The sequence below is a fragment of the Cupressus sempervirens genome, chromosome 4 (assembly GCF_028749045.1).
Source record: "Cupressus sempervirens isolate cs-2001-9-10 chromosome 4, ASM2874904v1, whole genome shotgun sequence".
In the NCBI taxonomy this organism is placed as follows: domain Eukaryota; kingdom Viridiplantae; phylum Streptophyta; class Pinopsida; order Cupressales; family Cupressaceae; genus Cupressus; species Cupressus sempervirens.
The window spans coordinates 630,816,503-630,834,660 of record NC_143121.1 but is presented as its reverse complement, the minus strand read 5'-3'; positions in this window follow the sequence as shown (position 1 = coordinate 630,834,660).

Genomic DNA, 18,158 nt, shown 5'->3' with positions numbered 1-18,158 from the left:
AGGTTGTTTCCATGTTTCACAAGGTTTTCCTTAGGTAAAAAATTTGGACAAGGGTGCAAGCCTCTATGACAACAGTTTTTGGCACACCCGGTGGGACAAAGAAGATTCAACTATGAGTCTACTAGTTAGCCAGTTGATCCTGATACACTAGGAATTTGGGTGTTATTCTTAGTGTTACTAGCCTTTAGAGGCATTCAATCAAACATCATGGTGACTCTAGTGCAAATCTACTGGTTTCAAGTAGAAATGGTGCTGGTATGTGTAAAGATCACCTTTGATCTTTTATGTTTTCATGATTTTCTATGAGATTATTTAATTGAATTCTTTATCATGGATTATTTTCATAGAAATCCTTCCCACTTTCCCCCATATCATGAAGAGGCTATCCCTTATCCCTCTCACTCTCTACATCGACCTGTCTAGTTTCTCTCAAAACCCTATAGTGTTCACATATCAAAGGCAAGAATACTCTATGATCGCTTATATAGCTTGGGTTTTAAGTTTGCTGAACTTGGAAGATTTTTTAGCCATGTTGAAAATCCATACCTAGATATAGATTATGGGTATTTTTCTCACATTAAACTCCTTATGGCTGCTTGGAATGTTGAATTACAAAATGATAGGGAAACATGGGAAGATGACCCTCTTGTTTGTAGCATGGTAATTGAGATTTATGATATTTTTGAGTTGGCTCATCATGTTCCCCATATAATGTGGCAAAAAGAAGAAGAGAGGGAGAGATAGAGACATTTTGAGGAGAACTTTGCAAGGCAGGTTGCTATAGCAAGAAAGGAGGAAATGAGGCTCTAGCCAGCTCATTTTCAAGTCAAGGAGGCAAATACCCCCCCTCTCCAAAATATGTCATCCCAAGCTTTAAGAAGCCCCCTCCGTCACAAGAGCCTGCTATTGTAGCCCCTCCACCCCCTGTAAGAAAGAGTTGGACTAGTCATGAACCCCCCAGACCTATCACTATTTCCCTATTTCTAGGTGGGCCGGTTGTATGGACTCCTAATGGTCCAAAGATGGAGTTTCGGGAGAGTGAGTCCAAACTCACAAAGATTTTGTGTGAGGAGTTGTAGTCTACTGAGGAGAACAAGGAGGCAGATACTGAGCAAAGGAAGAGGACCCAACCCTCTTATCCGAAGAGCTTCCCTCCTTTGTTGAGGAAGAAGAGGAAGACAATAAGGTTGTTCCTCCCCTTGAGGAACAAGTTATGGCTTTTGAGCCTTTTCCAGTGAATGAGGACCTACTGCTAGAGAAAGAAGAGGATCATTTGCTCCAGTAGATAGTCCTCTATGATGTGGAGGATGGAGAAGAAGGTCTCAAGGATAGCTTTGTCCTTGAGAAGGAATATGCTAACCTGCATGAGGTTGCCCCCCAACCTATGCATGTCTTTGGAACTATAATGGAGGAGATCAATGATGAGGATGATCTTTTGGATGAGTTGGATGCTCTTTACTCTTCCATGGATATTGAGCCAATATCTCCTATATATGAGGAGTATGTTCCACAATAGCAACAAGTGGAAGGTCATGCCATACCAGTAGATCCAATGGAAGTGGTTCATAGGCAGCATGAACAAGATGTGGAAAAAAAACAAGAGGAGGGGCCACTTCCAAACTAGTTGAAGACTACCATTGTAGAGCACAGTCAAGTGGTCAAGGATGATTCCTCTGGCCCTACACCATCAAGAGGATGCCCTATAAGGTATCTAGCTTTGCAACAAATCTACAAGTTGCCCCCAGTCATGCCCACTCCAGAGCATGAGGAAGATTATCACAAAGAGGAGCAGGTATGTTTTTCTCCACAAGGAAACACCCTAGTGTTAGAAAGCTTCACTATTTTCAACATTGGGAAGGAGGTGTTCCATGTAGCATTGTGCTTGTCATACCTGCTGATTCACCTAACTGCCATTATGCATAGAACAAGAAACCAGTTGATAAGGAAGGGTAGCTATTTCAGTAAACCAGTCAATGGGTTTGTTTGACACCTATCTTTGTAAATATTTGTATATATTAGAGTACTTTTCTTTTTGTTGGTTTCCCATTTTCCAAGAAGTGCATGAGCACAAGTTTCTCTCTGTAAGATAATCAATTTTTTTGAAGTTTTGAGGGTTGCAAAAGGTTTTTTGGTCTCTGGTTCCAATTGCAAAGATAGGGTTTTCCAGTATTTTGCTGCTATAGAGGTAGGGTTAGGGTTTTCATAATGCATTGATACACATTTTTTATGACTCTATAGCCCAATGGATGCTTCAGGGCATTGGTCTTATGCATAGCAGGCTTGCATCCCCTCTGAGTCACCAAAAATGTTACATATTTTGCCCTCCTACCAAAATTTGAACTTCAAATGCAAGCCCACCCAATGGCTACTTCCCATCTTCTATATTATTTAAATGCTTGGGAAATATGAAAAAACAAATTTTTAAAGCCTTAGGTTATATTTTATTTCCTAAGTGATTGCGTACTTTAATATTTCTATGGGCCTGCAACTTTCCTTGCCGTTGGATCTTGCACAAATATACAACCATTGTTATGTCGTTAAGAAAAGATGTGAGGATGTTTCCCATAGCAACATAGTGAGTATCGGGAAATCTAAAAATGGAACTAAAGGTGAAGGAGCAACAGTCAGAGTTTTGTTTTCTAGCTAACCTTCTAGCCATGTGTAGGTGCTATCAGAATAGTTAATTGATCCCAATGGTGATGATGATGTTTTTGTTTCTCCGGCGTCGAGTTTTGATAAAGTCCCCAGTGCTTGCTATCTCGCTATCATAAAACTCAAGCATCTCACTGTTAGCGACATAGTGAGTCACTATGAAATGAGTGTTTGGTGGGACCTCATGTGATGTGGAAGGGTGATAATGCTTAAGTGGGGTTTTTTTTCACCAGCTACGTTCTGATGCCATCAATACCTAGACCCACGCCCCTTTCATAAAACAACAGAGGGATTCTGACCATCAGATCAATGCAAAATCAACAGTCCTCACTATCTTGCTATGGAAAGTTGCAAGTTGTTTACTCATAGCGACATAGTGAGTATGGGACCCACCAATCTTTAGAATGCCTGATGTGATTTCTTCACCCTTGGATTGACCTCAGATCAATGGCTTTCGCTATCTCACTATGGGAAGTTTCTTGAAGGATATGTATAGTGAGATAGCGATTCAGTGACACATGTTTCAGCGGGCCCAGCTAAGGCATTAACAGTTAGAGGCTGGTAGTTGGGAGACCGTCGCAGTTAGAAAGTTGCAAGGTGGCTCAGTTAAGGTTGGTCAAACAGTTTGGAGAATTTACAGGTGGTAGAAAGATAAAAGATCATTGGCCCACATGGCTCATTTTACTCGCAAAATTTATTTGATTGTTTGACTTTGCTGATCCATGACCCAAAAATGAAGGATATCGGGTTTACTCATGTGATCCAATCTTCATGATTGATTTCATCCACTTCTGAGTGAATGTTGTGCTTGGTAAATGAAGGAGAACACTCCACCACCCCAGTTGACCCATCTACTTGGTCAAACAATTTAATGGTGTCGTTTATGTCTTCTGAGGGCCCTATTCCAACAAGATTGGACATCATTGCATCTGGATCTATACTTAGATCGAATTTAGATTTGATTTTCTACATGATTATTCTCCGTAGGACTTAATGGCGGTGGTTGTAGAGAAATTTCAGTTGGAGGACATCTCAGTTATGCTTGAGCTATAAAGGCAATTCTTGTAGATTGTGTTCTAGTCGACCCTTCTCTAATATTGCTCTACAATTTCATGTGTAAATTCCCTTTGCCTTTGAACTGTATGATATTCTACCTTATCTCCTTCAGCCATTAATGTGAAAGTGCAAGAACTATTTCCTCTCATCGGTGTTTTGTAGAGATCTGTAGTCTGCATGACTGTATCTCTTTTGGCTTGTGAATGATATATAAGTGAATCTTCTCTTCCTTATGTCATTCATCTAGGTTTTTTGATTTGCATGTGGTTGTTAGGTTAAAACAAGTCTGAATGTGTATATCCTTTGGTGTCATGATGGTTCAATAGTGCATGTATGGGCAAGGATTGGTTGAACACTCTATTTTGGTGCATCACCCCCTTAGGTTAGAATAAGTAGATTTTATTTTCATACATTCCTTCTCCCTTTTCCTCTCCAAGAGTAATTAGCCGCACCCTGATAGTAAAGGAAGTTGACCTTCTCTAGAGAATCAACCTCACAGTTCAAGTCCCATAGGTTGGAGGTTGTTTCCATGTTTCACAAGGTTTTCCTTAGGTAAAAAATTTGGACAAGGGTGCAAACGTCTGTGACAAAAAAAACCTAATAGGAACTCAACATAACCTAATCCAAAAGTGTGATGAGATCTCCTTGATGCATTCATATGTTCATTAAGAAATCTCATAGCCTATTTAGGTTTGTTCAACCTTTCAATGAATTCCTTTTCATCTTTCAACTTATTCTTTAGTTGATTGTTCTCAGATCTTAGATTTGTAATTTCTTCCACCTTTATAGCAATCTCATGATTAACACTTAGTAATGGATTGACCATGTCAAATTGATTGTGAGTCAGCCTCTGTACCTCCTTGATCCTTTCATCCAGACATGTAGCCATCTACCTTTTGTCTTCATCAACCATTTCCTTGTCTTCTTTAGCCTTTTAATTTTTTTCCTCACTTCACATAGCCTTACTAATCATGTTTCATGTTCTCTTTTCAATTCCCTTACTTCTTCACTCAAAATGTTCTTCTTCTCCAATAGTTCTCCTATGATTGCATAAGTTTCACTAGATCTACTTTAATCAAATAACACTTCAATTGTTTCTTCTTTGTATTGTGTCATTTTTTTGAATTTCCATTTCTTTCTTTCTATTCAAGGATTTCCTCAATGTCTCCTTTGTAGTATTAACTTGTTCAAATGCAAGCTAAACATTAAGCTTCTAATTTTCAATGATCTTTCCTAGTTTGTAGGCTTCCATTTCCCAAGATCTTTAACTCTCAAGTGGTTAGATTTCTTCCAAGAGAACACAACTTTGATACCAATTGTTGGAAATGTAATAGGGAAATTGAGAATTTTTTTGGGGGGGGGATGTTGAATCTAGATCTATAAAACTTTAACACTTAAAAAGGAACCATATTTGATATCTCCATAATAAACCCTCTTTAAACATTAATCTTATACCAAATCAAACATTCAGTACAATGTAGTGTTAGATCTAACATCTAATAATATGAATAACACATAAGAAATAACTCAACACATGGAACCATATATGGATACATAGAAACCCTCCAAGGTGAAGGTAAAATTGTAGTAGGGATGAAACCCACAAAGATCTTCACTATTGTAGCAATAAAGCATGTTTGTTAAGGCTACAAATTTTGATTAGTTTTGATGATCTACCCTATGAGGGGTCTATCCTATTAAGAGCTTATAGGACTATTAGGTCTTCCTTAATTAAAGAATTTTACATCACATCTAAGTGAGTACTCTATTAGGAGATTTATAAAGGCTTGTTAGGACCACTCTGTTAAGAGATTTACCTTGAAACATTGCTAGAATGTATTAGTACTTGATCGTTTGGTATGCACTTCAATGCTAATGACATATCTCCTCTATCCAATGTAATATCACCTCTCTATGATTAATCTTGAATGGCTCCTCATTGCACTTCTCAATCACCTCTAATTCACCATATACTTTGCATCCAAACTTCTAATTTGCAACCTCTCAATCACATATGTGAATTATCTCTAAAACCTCTACTTAAATGGTTGTTCAAAGAAGCTTCTAGATCATTATAAATGACCTAGATTCATCCATTTTTCTTCTTAGTCCTTCTAATTCTCCAATTGGTTGATTAAATTTCATAGGGATTGATAATCTTCAACAACATGTGTGATCAAATCCTTGATTAGCTCCCCAATCTGTAAAACATGCTTCCAACTCAATAAAAATGGTTTAGATAAGATTTTGTGTCATTACAATGTCATATTCAAAAAATTTCTTACTCAACACTAATATTCTTCTGATTCTTGGTCATGCATGTTCTACATGTTGTCCCTTAGGTTAAAAATTTGCTCAACTTCTATTGAAAGTCTCTCTAGCTTGCTCGACATTCATTATATCTTGAGTCAATCAACATTAACTGTATTCCTTCTCTTCACTAGTCTATGTCTATTATAACTCGACACTAACTAAAGTGTTTGATGACTCTTATGTGTCTCAATACTAACTACCACTCGACATGAATTGGTTATGTATACTTTACTATTATACTTTCATGGCCTATATAGTGGCTTGGTCATAGTGTTGACTATCCAACATTGCCAAGATAATGACTAAGTGTTTTTCACTAATAGAAAATACTAAGATTTCCTTTAGGGTCACGTTGAATTGCAATCAAAACTTGATCACTTATTCTTTGATAAGATTATGTATTGGTTAATCATCATAAGAAGTATGGATGTGTTAAACACAAAAAAAGCTGTGTGAAATGTTGTTGCTCAATGAAGGAGCTAAAACAAAAGATTAAGAAACTTAAGAGTTAGCTGAGTGATAGTTATGGTTGAGCAAGTTAGAGAAGAAAAATGTAGTAGTGACCAAGCATAGTGAAGACCAAGTGAGCTAGTGAAAGTTGAGTGAGATAGAACAATAGAGATCAAGCTACACATTGTTGTTCAAGTGTCAACAAAAAAAATATTTTGTGAATGAATCAAGTTTGAGGCTGACATAGTTGAAATTTATGATTACTAAAAATGTGTCGATGATAAGGATTGATGAATTGACATATTTAATACATGAATTGAGTTTTTTATGCGAACAAAGAAAAAGATTTAAAGAGAAGTTTCTAAAAGTATCAAGAAAGGAGTAGAAGGAAAAAAATATGGATTCATTTATTGAATCTAACCTAACCCTAAGATCTATGGTGATTTTTAAGAAGAAAAGATCAAAGTTAACTATTTAAGGAGGCATAAGATATGTTTTCCAAGTTTGGTTCATTGTTGATTGGAAATATTAAGGATAACCTATGAAGAAAAAAGTAGTAGAGAATGAGTGAAGAGATTAGTGAAGTGTGATTTCTTGAAGGGTTGCCAAGAAAATTAGTGATGGAGATGTTAATGAAGTCCAATCAATGAACTAAATGGAGATCTAAATTTGCAAAGTGAGTTATGTTTTATAGATAAAACATGTTGTTACTTTTTAACCTTTGTTGCAATCAAAATCCTTTAATCAAGGTTGACTTAACAATCATTTTGTAAATCTTTTAATCAAGGTGACATTCTAATGGAATGATCCAAAATCCTCTAACTATAACACTCCTAATAGGGTTATTAAATCCTTTAATAGGGTCACACCTAATGGTGTGTTTTGTAACCTTTAACATGGTTGGTTCTTAAATGAGCTCACTTCAAAAGAGTGAAGAGTGGTCTAGCATGTTACTTGGTGGTTTTTCATAAATTGGGTTCCATGCTAAATACCAATGTCATATATGTGTGATGCATGCTATTTATTGTTATTTATTTTACTGTTGGATTGACATATACTCAACAAAGAGTTAAGTAATGAAAATAATATTAAGTTTCTAATGATTAACTATATGGACCAAGTGATTTAATCAAATTGTTTAAGTTGTTTGAAGTTAGTGAAAGTTGAATTGGTACATCTAGATCCAAGGATAACTAATTCACCCCCCACCCCTCTCACTTATTGTAAATATTCTAGCACACCATAATATAAACTATGAATATAGTTTAGATTAGACAAGGAACTAGCAAGACACCTTATGAGCTTTGGTATACCTACTGGAAATACTTTAGAATATTTGGAAGTAAGTGTTATATTAAAAGAGATGATGATATTGGAAATTTTGATTCTAGAAGTAGTGAAGGAATGTTTCTTGGATATTCATTAGAGAGTAAAACATATAGATGTTTTAATCAGAGATTGAAGACTATTTTTGAAATTGCTAATGTGAGAGTTGATGAAAACTTTAGAATTCAAGAAAGGATACTTGATTATGATTTTGATGAAGAGAATAATCAAAGGAATAACAATAAAAATGTTGAGAAGAAATTATTTTATGAAAATTCTACTGGTTTGTAGATAAAATTACAAAGAGAATAATAGAGAGAAGAACCAAGAACTAAACATAGATCATAATAAAGAGTGGAAATCAGAGTTGAACAAGTAGCACCTAATAAGAATATTACAAAGAATCACCTCATAGAAAATATCATTGGAAGTGTGAACAAAGAAATTATGACAAGAAAAAAGGTTAGTGAATAATTATGTTTGATACCTCAAGTTGAACCTAAGAATGTTGATGAATCTCGTAAATATGACTTTTGGATAAAATCTATTAAAGAGGAATTAGAGTAGATTGAAAATAAAAAATTTGGGAATTGGTTCCTAGACGTAAAGCTAGGAATGTTATTGGAATTAAGTGGGTATGTAGATACAAGATGAATGAACAAGGTGAAGTTGTGAGGAAAGAAAAAGACTTTTGTAAAGGATATTCACAACAAGAAGGAATTGATTTGAGGAAACCTTTGCACCTATTACTATATTAAAGGTAGTAAGAATTTTTTTGACATATGTAGCTAATAAAAACTTCAAAGTCCTTTCCATTTTATCTGAATTATTCTCTACTTCAAAGCCTCTATGCTCATAGGAAGAAAGATTCTCGCCCTGTGCTTCATGAAGGTTTAATTTTACTGATTGAAAACTTTTGTAAAAGTAAGTCTATTAAGCCCTCCCTAGTTTTGAAGAAGAGGAAAGGGTTTGGTAATGATCCTCATTATAAGAGAATTAAGGTTAAAAGTGAGGAGGGTACTAGTGAAAGCAAGAAGGTTTTCAAATAGGAGAGGAATAAGAAAAACGTGGTGGAAATTACTAATTCTAAGAATTTTTACAATGATGACAAGACAAAAATGGGGGAACTTAGTTCCAATCTGGATGGATATTCTGGGAGCGAAGGGGTGTCAACTGTAAAGATAATGTGGAGGGTAGCAAGGATAGAATTACTAACTTGAATGTTGGGTCAAAATTCATTGGGGAGGATGAAAAGAAATAGAGTGCTCACCCTACCCACCCAAAGAGGAATGTAAACAAGGAGAAAATGGAGGAGGAAACTAGTAAGGAAATTGAGGATAAAGAACCTGCGACTAAGGACAACAACCTGAGTAAAGAGGAAAAAGAGGAGAGGATAGAGATGCAAGATATCAATCCTAATATCTAGATCAATACAATTACTACTGCCATTGATTATGATATTAGAGCTGTTGTTGATGATAGGGAAGATTCTCACGAGGCTAAATTATCCTTTCTTCACACTGCTAAGCTTAATGCGGAGGCTTCCCTTCAGGGTGATTCTTGGCTGTATAATGAAATTATGGTTCTTAAGAAGAAAATGGGGGTTATGTAGAAAGAGCTGGACTATGAACGCACCATGAGAGCTCAAATGGAAATACAAATTGGTAATATCTTTGGTAAGCTCAATGAGTACAAGAAGGAGCTCTATTACTTAATTAAGGAAAGTGGTCAAAGAATGGATTATGTCACTTCTAGTCTATGTGCTATAGTGGCCAGTCTAGATAAGAAGAGTAATGAGGAGATAATGTTTCCAGGTAATGTGGTGTTGGGGAGTCCAGTTAGACTTAGTAAGACAACTAGGCAGAGCACAAGGAAAATGGCCACTAAGGCTCTTGAGGCTCCCATTTTAGCTTCAGTTGACATGATCTAGAGTACTATAGAAGCAAGTAAAGAGGTGGTGAATATCATCAATGAGATATTGTAGGTTTGGTTGCGGAGCGCGTATGTTGGTTGCTAGTCCAAGTGGTTTTATTGGCTTTTTGTTTTTGTTTTCTAGCTTGTTTAAAACTTTAGGTTTTAGGTCCTTGTAAAACCTGGAAGTACTTAATGCTTATCTTTAGTTTTTTGTAAAAGGTTTTGGGTCCCTTCAAAATTTGATTTTACCTTAACCTAAAACAAAAACTTCAAAGTTTATGAAATGGATGTTAAGTTAGATTTTCTAAATGGAGAACTTAAAGATGGGGTATACATTGAATAACATGATGGCTTTCCTTTGATAGGAGAAAAGGATATTGTTTGTAGATTGCAAAAAGAATTATATGGATTAAAACACACACCTAGAATCTAGTATGCAAGATTGGATAAACTTTAATTAATTTGGGATTTGTGAAAGGTTATTCTAATAGAAATTTGCAGTTGAGAAATAATGAATATGGTTTGTTCATTATTGTAGAATATATGGATGATATTATTTTTGGGGGTAATGATGATGCTAGAATGACATTTTCAGAAAAGATGATGAAAGAATTTGAGATGAGTATGATTGGTGAGATGGAATATTTCTTGGGACTAGAGATTATAAAAAATAAAAATGGCTTTTCCATATCACAAGATAAGTATCTTAAGGATTTTTTGAAGAGATTTTGATTTGAAAATTGTAAACTTGTCAGAACACCTATGGTATCTGTATGCAAATTATCTAGAAAAGATGAATCCCCTAGAGAAATACAAAGTATGGATCTATGATTGGTGGATTGTAGTTATTGATACATACTAGACCTGATATAGCTAATGTAGTTGGAATTGTGGTAAAATTTCAAGCAGATCCTAAATAGACACATCTTGTAGTAATAATTTTTTTTAAGATACTTGAAAGGAACTTTTGATTATGGGTTATGGTATGATAGATCGCATGATTTCACATTGTGTGCATACATTGATGATAATTGGGTAGGAAGTGTAGATGATAGAAAGAACATCAATGGTGGACATTGTTTTTGAGAGGAAGATTGGTTTCTTAGATAAGAAAGAAATAGGATTCTATTTCAAAGAGTACGATAGAGGTAGAATATGTAGCAACAACATATAATTATAATTAGATAATTTGCATGAAGCAAATGCTAAAGGATATTGGAATTGAGTTTACTGAGCTTGTTATTATATATTGTGATAACACAAGTATAGTTAGCATTTCAAAGAATCCAATTTTACATTCAAAGACAAAGAAAATTTCAATTAAGTATCACTTTTTGAGAGAAAAGGTAGCAAAAAAAGAGGTCATATTGGAATATGTTAGCACAAAGGAGCATATAGAAGACATATTTACTAAACCTTTGGCTATGGATACATTAGAGTATTTGAGAGGGATACTTGGGGTTACACACCAACCTTCTTTAGAGTAGTTAATGAAGAGATTGTATCAATCTATTATGTAATAGAGAACTATTCTTTTGTGTGAACTAGAGGTTTGATGCTTCTCCTATGGGGGATTATCTATGTTTGAGTTGATTCATTGAGGACTCTTGCATTAGTATTTAAAAGTGTCTTTGGGAAATTTGTAGAATTTTTTGCAAATTGGATTAGAGATGATTGAATTGACATAATGACACCTTTATCATTGATGTCAATGTGGGTGAGTAATACATGAAAAACATTATTTTGGGAGAGAGTAGTTTTGATGTCTACGCATGTAGGAGATTAACACCTTCTTCATGCATATAAGTATGATATACATTAATTTTTGGTCAATGGAGGAGATATATCTTTATAATTGTGATTAGAACATGAAAATATATCTACAACATATCTAAGAAAGAGATGTATGTTTACATTCATGAGAAACATGAATGGGGAAGTAAAGGTGGATGAGGAAGAAATATATTTTGGTATTCATGGTAATTTAATGTTTCTCATCTTATATTTCCATCAATGCCAAAGGGGTAGATAGTTAAGATTGAATGTATGATGTAGTTGTATGGAGAAGTTTGTTAGTATGTAAGAGATATGATTGAGTACTTATGTGGTGCATTCATAATAATGTTTTCCATTCATATCAACATATCATCTTTCTAGATAGCTCTATGCAAACTTAGGGTTTTAATTGGGGTAAGTTTATGTTGGGTTCCTCTATCTAGATTTATTTCATATAAGAGAAAGCATTTTGAAGGAATTATGGCTGAATGTAGTGCAATGGAAAGAAGGGATTGTAATTTAGATAAATGGCCTAAGTTACAAATGATGTAACAAAGAGCATTTTGAAGTGTCTTTTGATTGAATCAATTGCTAGGTTCTATCTAGCAAGCAAGGAAGAGTTGAAGAGAAATATTCATTTGGAGAGGTTCATTGTCAATAGGTTATGTTATGTGTGCTTGAAAGAATCTTAAAGAGCTTTTCTAAATGCCTTGTCTATAGTAGAGAGCAGATTTCCACAATCCATTTATTACTTAGAATGTTTCTAGATTCAATTGTGTTACTATTTTTTGTATCTAGAAACATTCTAGTATGTCATGTCTACATTCGTAGAAAGAGTTATGAATATTTGTGTGAGTTACATGAATTTTTGTGGAGACTATTCTTAGAGAGAGTTTCTAATTGGTAGTTTCTAGCATTTGCATTGTATCTTTTCATTGAGGTTGAGGATCATTTAATGCACTTGGATTATGGTTGAATACATGTTCAAGATTATATGATTAATTTAGTGGAATTATATGTTCATTCTATGACGATTTATGAAGAATGGTCAATGGGTTGTTCCCTAGAAGCCAACTATTGACAAAATCTTTATGGGAAGTGATAATTATAATGTATGGTGTATTATAATATCTTTATGAGGTCCTATATTATTCATTGTAAATTGACAAAGCCTCAAGGTTGACTTAATTAGTTATTAGAACTTGGTATAAAGGAAATTTTGTTTCCTTTTTTGTAAGTGTGGAATTTGGATTGGTGAGCTTATTATGTTGGTTATGCAAACTTTAGATGAAAATTATGTTTGATCAGAGAAAAGATTGATTTTGACAATGTTTTCTAAGCTTTAAAGGAACTATATTTGGAAAGAAGATTATGTTTAGTTAGTCTGGAACTTGGATATGTTATCTTGAAGATTTTTTAGTGAAGATAGTCTGAAGCTATTTAAGCAGTGGGTTCAGTTGTCCTCCTTTCAACTCCTCATAGGGTTGGCACAACACCTAATAGGGTTGGCACAACTCCTAGTAGGATTGGCACAACTCTTAGTAGGGTTTGAATCTCCTAAAAAGGATTCAAAGTCTCCTAGCAGGAACTCATATATACCTATTGCACTTTTTTTTACTCCTAATAGGTTCACATCCCAAGGAACTTTTATATTAGTAAACCATCTTGTGGGCATCATTCCCACTAGGGTTTTCCCTATGATCAAGGCTTTCCTAAGTTAACATATCTAGTGTTATTGTGCATGATTATATTTTTATGGTTATTGCATCTTTTTATTACATGTTTCAAAATAAATAAATATATAGAGTTGTTTTAGATGCATAACTAATTCTACTCTATCCCCCTCTTGGTGGACTTTAGTTTCTAATAGTATTGAGTAAGGGATACAAGTTGTTGGTACAAGGAGGATTTTTTTGAGTAATATAGTGGAATCATTAGAGGAAATAGTTTCTAATGTCACATTTGATACAATATAAAGAATGTAAGGAATATAGTTGTATAGAGGCTATGAGGTAGGCAATGAAGTAGGTGGAACAGTAATATGTAGAGTAGAAATAGGAAGACATGTGATAGGAGAATTGGATTTTTGAATATAAGTAATCATAATAGGAGAATAAAGGTACAAATGCTAGATATAGGCATAGAAATAGGCAAGGAGGGTTCAACAATAGTGATAGGTGGAACCATTTCTATTTCAAATGCAGCTTAAGACAAAGGCTTAATACACTACTACATTTGGGCTTCGATTGTGATGGTCACTCATTGGATGAGTGAAAGTAATTAGAATTGGGCCCTGTTAGATGGGCATTAGAATTTTGCTATTGTGAATTGTGATGATGCAAGCTTCCATTGAAATTACATTGACCTATAGTTTCAGGTGTACAATGGAAATGTTGTTGGAGTGACACCTAGCCATCGATGGTCTCTATTACAGTGGCAATGATAATTTTGTCAGGGTGGCGACTACTCATTAGATGAGCTATCTCAATTGTGATGGCATGATTTATATTAAAAAAATAAAATAAGTTAATATTGAGCTTCACTTGGTTTTGAGAATAGTATAATATTCTCTACTAATCAAGGCCAACCATGTGAAGGTGGAAGCTAATTTGGCCCCCCCACCCCCCAACATCTAAATTCCCCATTAACATATAAAATCTTTGAGAAATGATCAATCTTTAAAATACAAAAAAGGCTCTAGATTTGCAAAAGTGACATCATTTTCCCATATTTTGGTGTATGTCATTTTTCCATCACATCCAAAATAAGATTCTGCCACTTTGAATGGAGAATGCATGTGCAATTGCATTCTACATGCATGGACAATAGAAGGAGTTGAAAAAACCTAGCACATTTACATTTATTTAATAGGTCTATGAAAACCTCCAACAAAAATGCAAATTTTTTGGGTGTTTTTAGCTCCACCTGATGTCGTATACATATGAATCAAGGTTGCATATTGAACTATGGCATCCATCTGCATTGCCTAAAACCAATAGATCCACATGGTTAGTTATCATACAATCATAGGTTAATATTGAGCTTCACTTAGTTTTGAAAATAGTTTAAGATTCTCTACTAAGTAGGGAAAACCATGTGAAGGTGGAAGCTCATTTGACCCCACCCACCTAACATCTAAATTCCCCATTTAAATATGAAATCTTTACGAAATGATCAATCTTTTAAGTACAAAAAAGGTTCTAGACCTACAAAAGTGACATCATTTTTTCATCATATGGTGCATGTCATTTTTTTTGTCACATCCAAAATAAGAATATGCCACCCTGAATTGAGAATGCACATGTGCAATTGCCTTCTATATGTATGGACAACATGCACAACTAAAAAAATGTAGCATAATTATATTTATTTAATAGGTCTATTAAGTTTTTAAAACTATAGACCATAATAAACATTAGAACTCTAGTTGCTATGGCCAAGAGAATTTTTGTGAAGGTTTGTAACTTAAAAATACCCAATTAAAGATTTCTAAGAAAAAATTCAAACCTATTGCATTTTTCAACTGCACCTGATTTCGTATGCATATAAATTGAGATTATGTATTGAACTATGGCCTCCTTATGCATTTCCTAAAACCAAGAGATCCACATAGTTAGTTTTCATGCAATCATTGAAGGTTAATGTTGAGCTTCACTTAGTTCCAATAATAGTTTAATAATCTCTACTAAGCAGGGCCAACCATGTGAAGGTGGAAGCTCGTTTGGCCCCACCCCTCCCCCCACCCCTAACATATGAATTCCCTATTAACATCTAAAATATTTAAGAAAGGATCAATCTTTAGAGTACCTAGAATTTCCTCATCACCTCCTACTATCCTTAGGGGAAGTCCATCTTCATTGCTCACAAGAAATTCATCACAATTCTTTATTGATTCTTGTACATCTAACATGGGTACATCTAGGAATGTCCTTATCACCTCTGGCACAAAATGAATCCAATATTATAAAATTCCCTCTAAGAAATAATAGTTCAATTGAAATAAACACTTGAAAAATGAGAGAGAAAAAAAGGAATATACTTACCAATAGTCATTGCCATCGCATCTGTGGCCATGCTATGTGTTGAGTGAGTTTTATTATTTTTTAGTTGTACAAAGATCTCATTGTTTAGATATATACAAACATACATATACATACAAAAATATGTGTGTATATGTATGTATATATATGTATATACATACATATGTATACATAGATCACAAAGGCATGACAATGAGATGTAGAGATCACAAGGGAATGACAACGAAATGTAGTGATCACAAGGGAATGACAATGAAATGTAGTGATCACAAGGGCACATACATACATAAATACATATTTACATACATATACATACATACATACATGCATACATACATACATACATACATACATACATACATACATATGTACATGTATGTAAGTATGTATGTATGGATGTATGTATGTATGCATATACAAATGGATCTTTTCTATGGTGCTAAGTGACTTACCTCAAGATCCTCCACAAAAATAATGTAGACTAGGAAAAATGGGTTTAGTTCACAAGAAATTTTACAAAAACATATCATAGTAGATATTTTTAGAAAGAAACAAGCCATAACCTAGTTAAATGGGTCTACTTGCTGTTTAGCTGGGTTGATTTATACATATATTTAACTAGGTTATGGCTTCTACAAGGGAATGAGCCTCGTAATCATGACATTTACATAGAAGTAGAACTTGCTTCTTTAACTCTCACTCAACTCTTCACTAAAGTTATTCTTCCAGTAGTGAGAATATCTGCTACAAATTCTTGGGAGCCAAGGGACCCTGAACCTATGCTATATTTTCTAGAGACTTGGGAAAAGTTACTACTAGCTTCAGTACTTCATAAAATTCTAGATCATATAGTGATGCCAAAGTTAACAACAATAGTAGATACTTGGGATCCTCAAAAGGAGAGCGTGCCAATACATGCATGGTTACATCCTTGGCTTCCATTATTGGGCCAACATATGGAGCCTTTATATCCAACCATTCATTATGAGTTGGGGAATGTGCTTCATGTGTGGCATTCAAGTGATGCATCTGCATATGCAATTTTATCAAGTATTAAAAAATTGTATTTGATCCTACTAGTTGGGAACAACTGATTGCTCATTTTATTGTACCAAATCTAATGATAGTTCTACAAGAATTTGTAATCAACCCAAGTAATCAACAAGTAGACCAATTCAACTAGGTTATGGCTTGGGCATCTGTTATTTCCATCTATCATATGCTTTTAATGTTGGAGGCAAATTTTTTTCAAAAGTAACTATAGATTATGTAAAACAACAAGTGCTTGCACAATTTGGAGATAGATAGGTGATTGCATCATTGGAGTAGCTAGTTGAGATGTATCATAATCAAACTGGAGGAAATCAATGATAAACCAAACATATAATGAAGAGAAAAATTGAAAACTTGAATTCTGAAATGCTGAAATGAAAGCTTGAAATAAAAAAGTTTAATAATTTTCCATTAGTGGATAGATATAATCCTCTCACTGAATACTCTTTGTTCATAGAGTGCATGAGAAAAAGCCTCTCATTAGTTTTCATGCATTTCTACCTACTTTTTGATCAGTTGAAGAAGGGAGAGTTTCATGCCAAAACATAAGAAATATTCCCTTGTAGGATGAAAACTGTGGGTGATGACTAGTAATAATTAAGGTTATTGCTAGAGGTAGTCCCCAAAAACAATACCAAAAGATCTATATTTAAGTTTACAAATGATTTCCAGTAGTAATCTAACATATATGAAAGTTAGACCCATAATGAGACCAAAAAAACAAAATCTATAAGATAATTTACAACATACACATCCAGTCATAAAATAAAATCTCTATCTACTTCACCATACCAAAAGATTTATAATTTACATATGAACCATTTCAACTTCTATGAAACTCATCTCCATTGTTAATCATCAAGAACTTATAATCCTTAAATAACCCACACACATATGTACCAATTAAAGTTGCAATTAATAAACTTATCTCCAATAGTAGATCATAAACATGAAATCTCTTTACAACCCACACTACCAAAATCTCTATTGAATCTACAAATAAAATACAACGTACCCACCAATTCAAAATCAGTTCTACAGTTAGACAATAAAGAGATTTCCATTTATAAGCCACAACACCAAATGATAATACTCCAATTTTCTAAACATATAACCATATCCATAGTTTTCATCACGTAATACAAATTGCGATGGATTCTTATAATAAAATTAATAAAGAAATAAATGATAAGAAGAAAAATGTATATGAAAATTTAATAATGGAAGTCAGCTTGAGGAACTTGTGTATGCTCTTGGAAAACATGTCATCAAAAATGTTCATGATCTTTTTGGCTTCTACATGTTTTTGCACGGAGCCTTCATACACTTAGTGCTCACAAATGTCTACTTAAGAATGTTTTATTATTTGGATTCTAGAATATGTATGTAGCTGGATCAATTTTTCTATTGTGCCAAGATCTCTCTACACACACACACACACATGTATATGTATATGTACATACATGCATACATACATACATAATAGTAATATATGTATTACATCTATATTTTCTTTGCCATTCCTTATAAGAGTGTTGTAAGGTTGGGAACCAATTAAACATCTTTTGCATGGTTTAG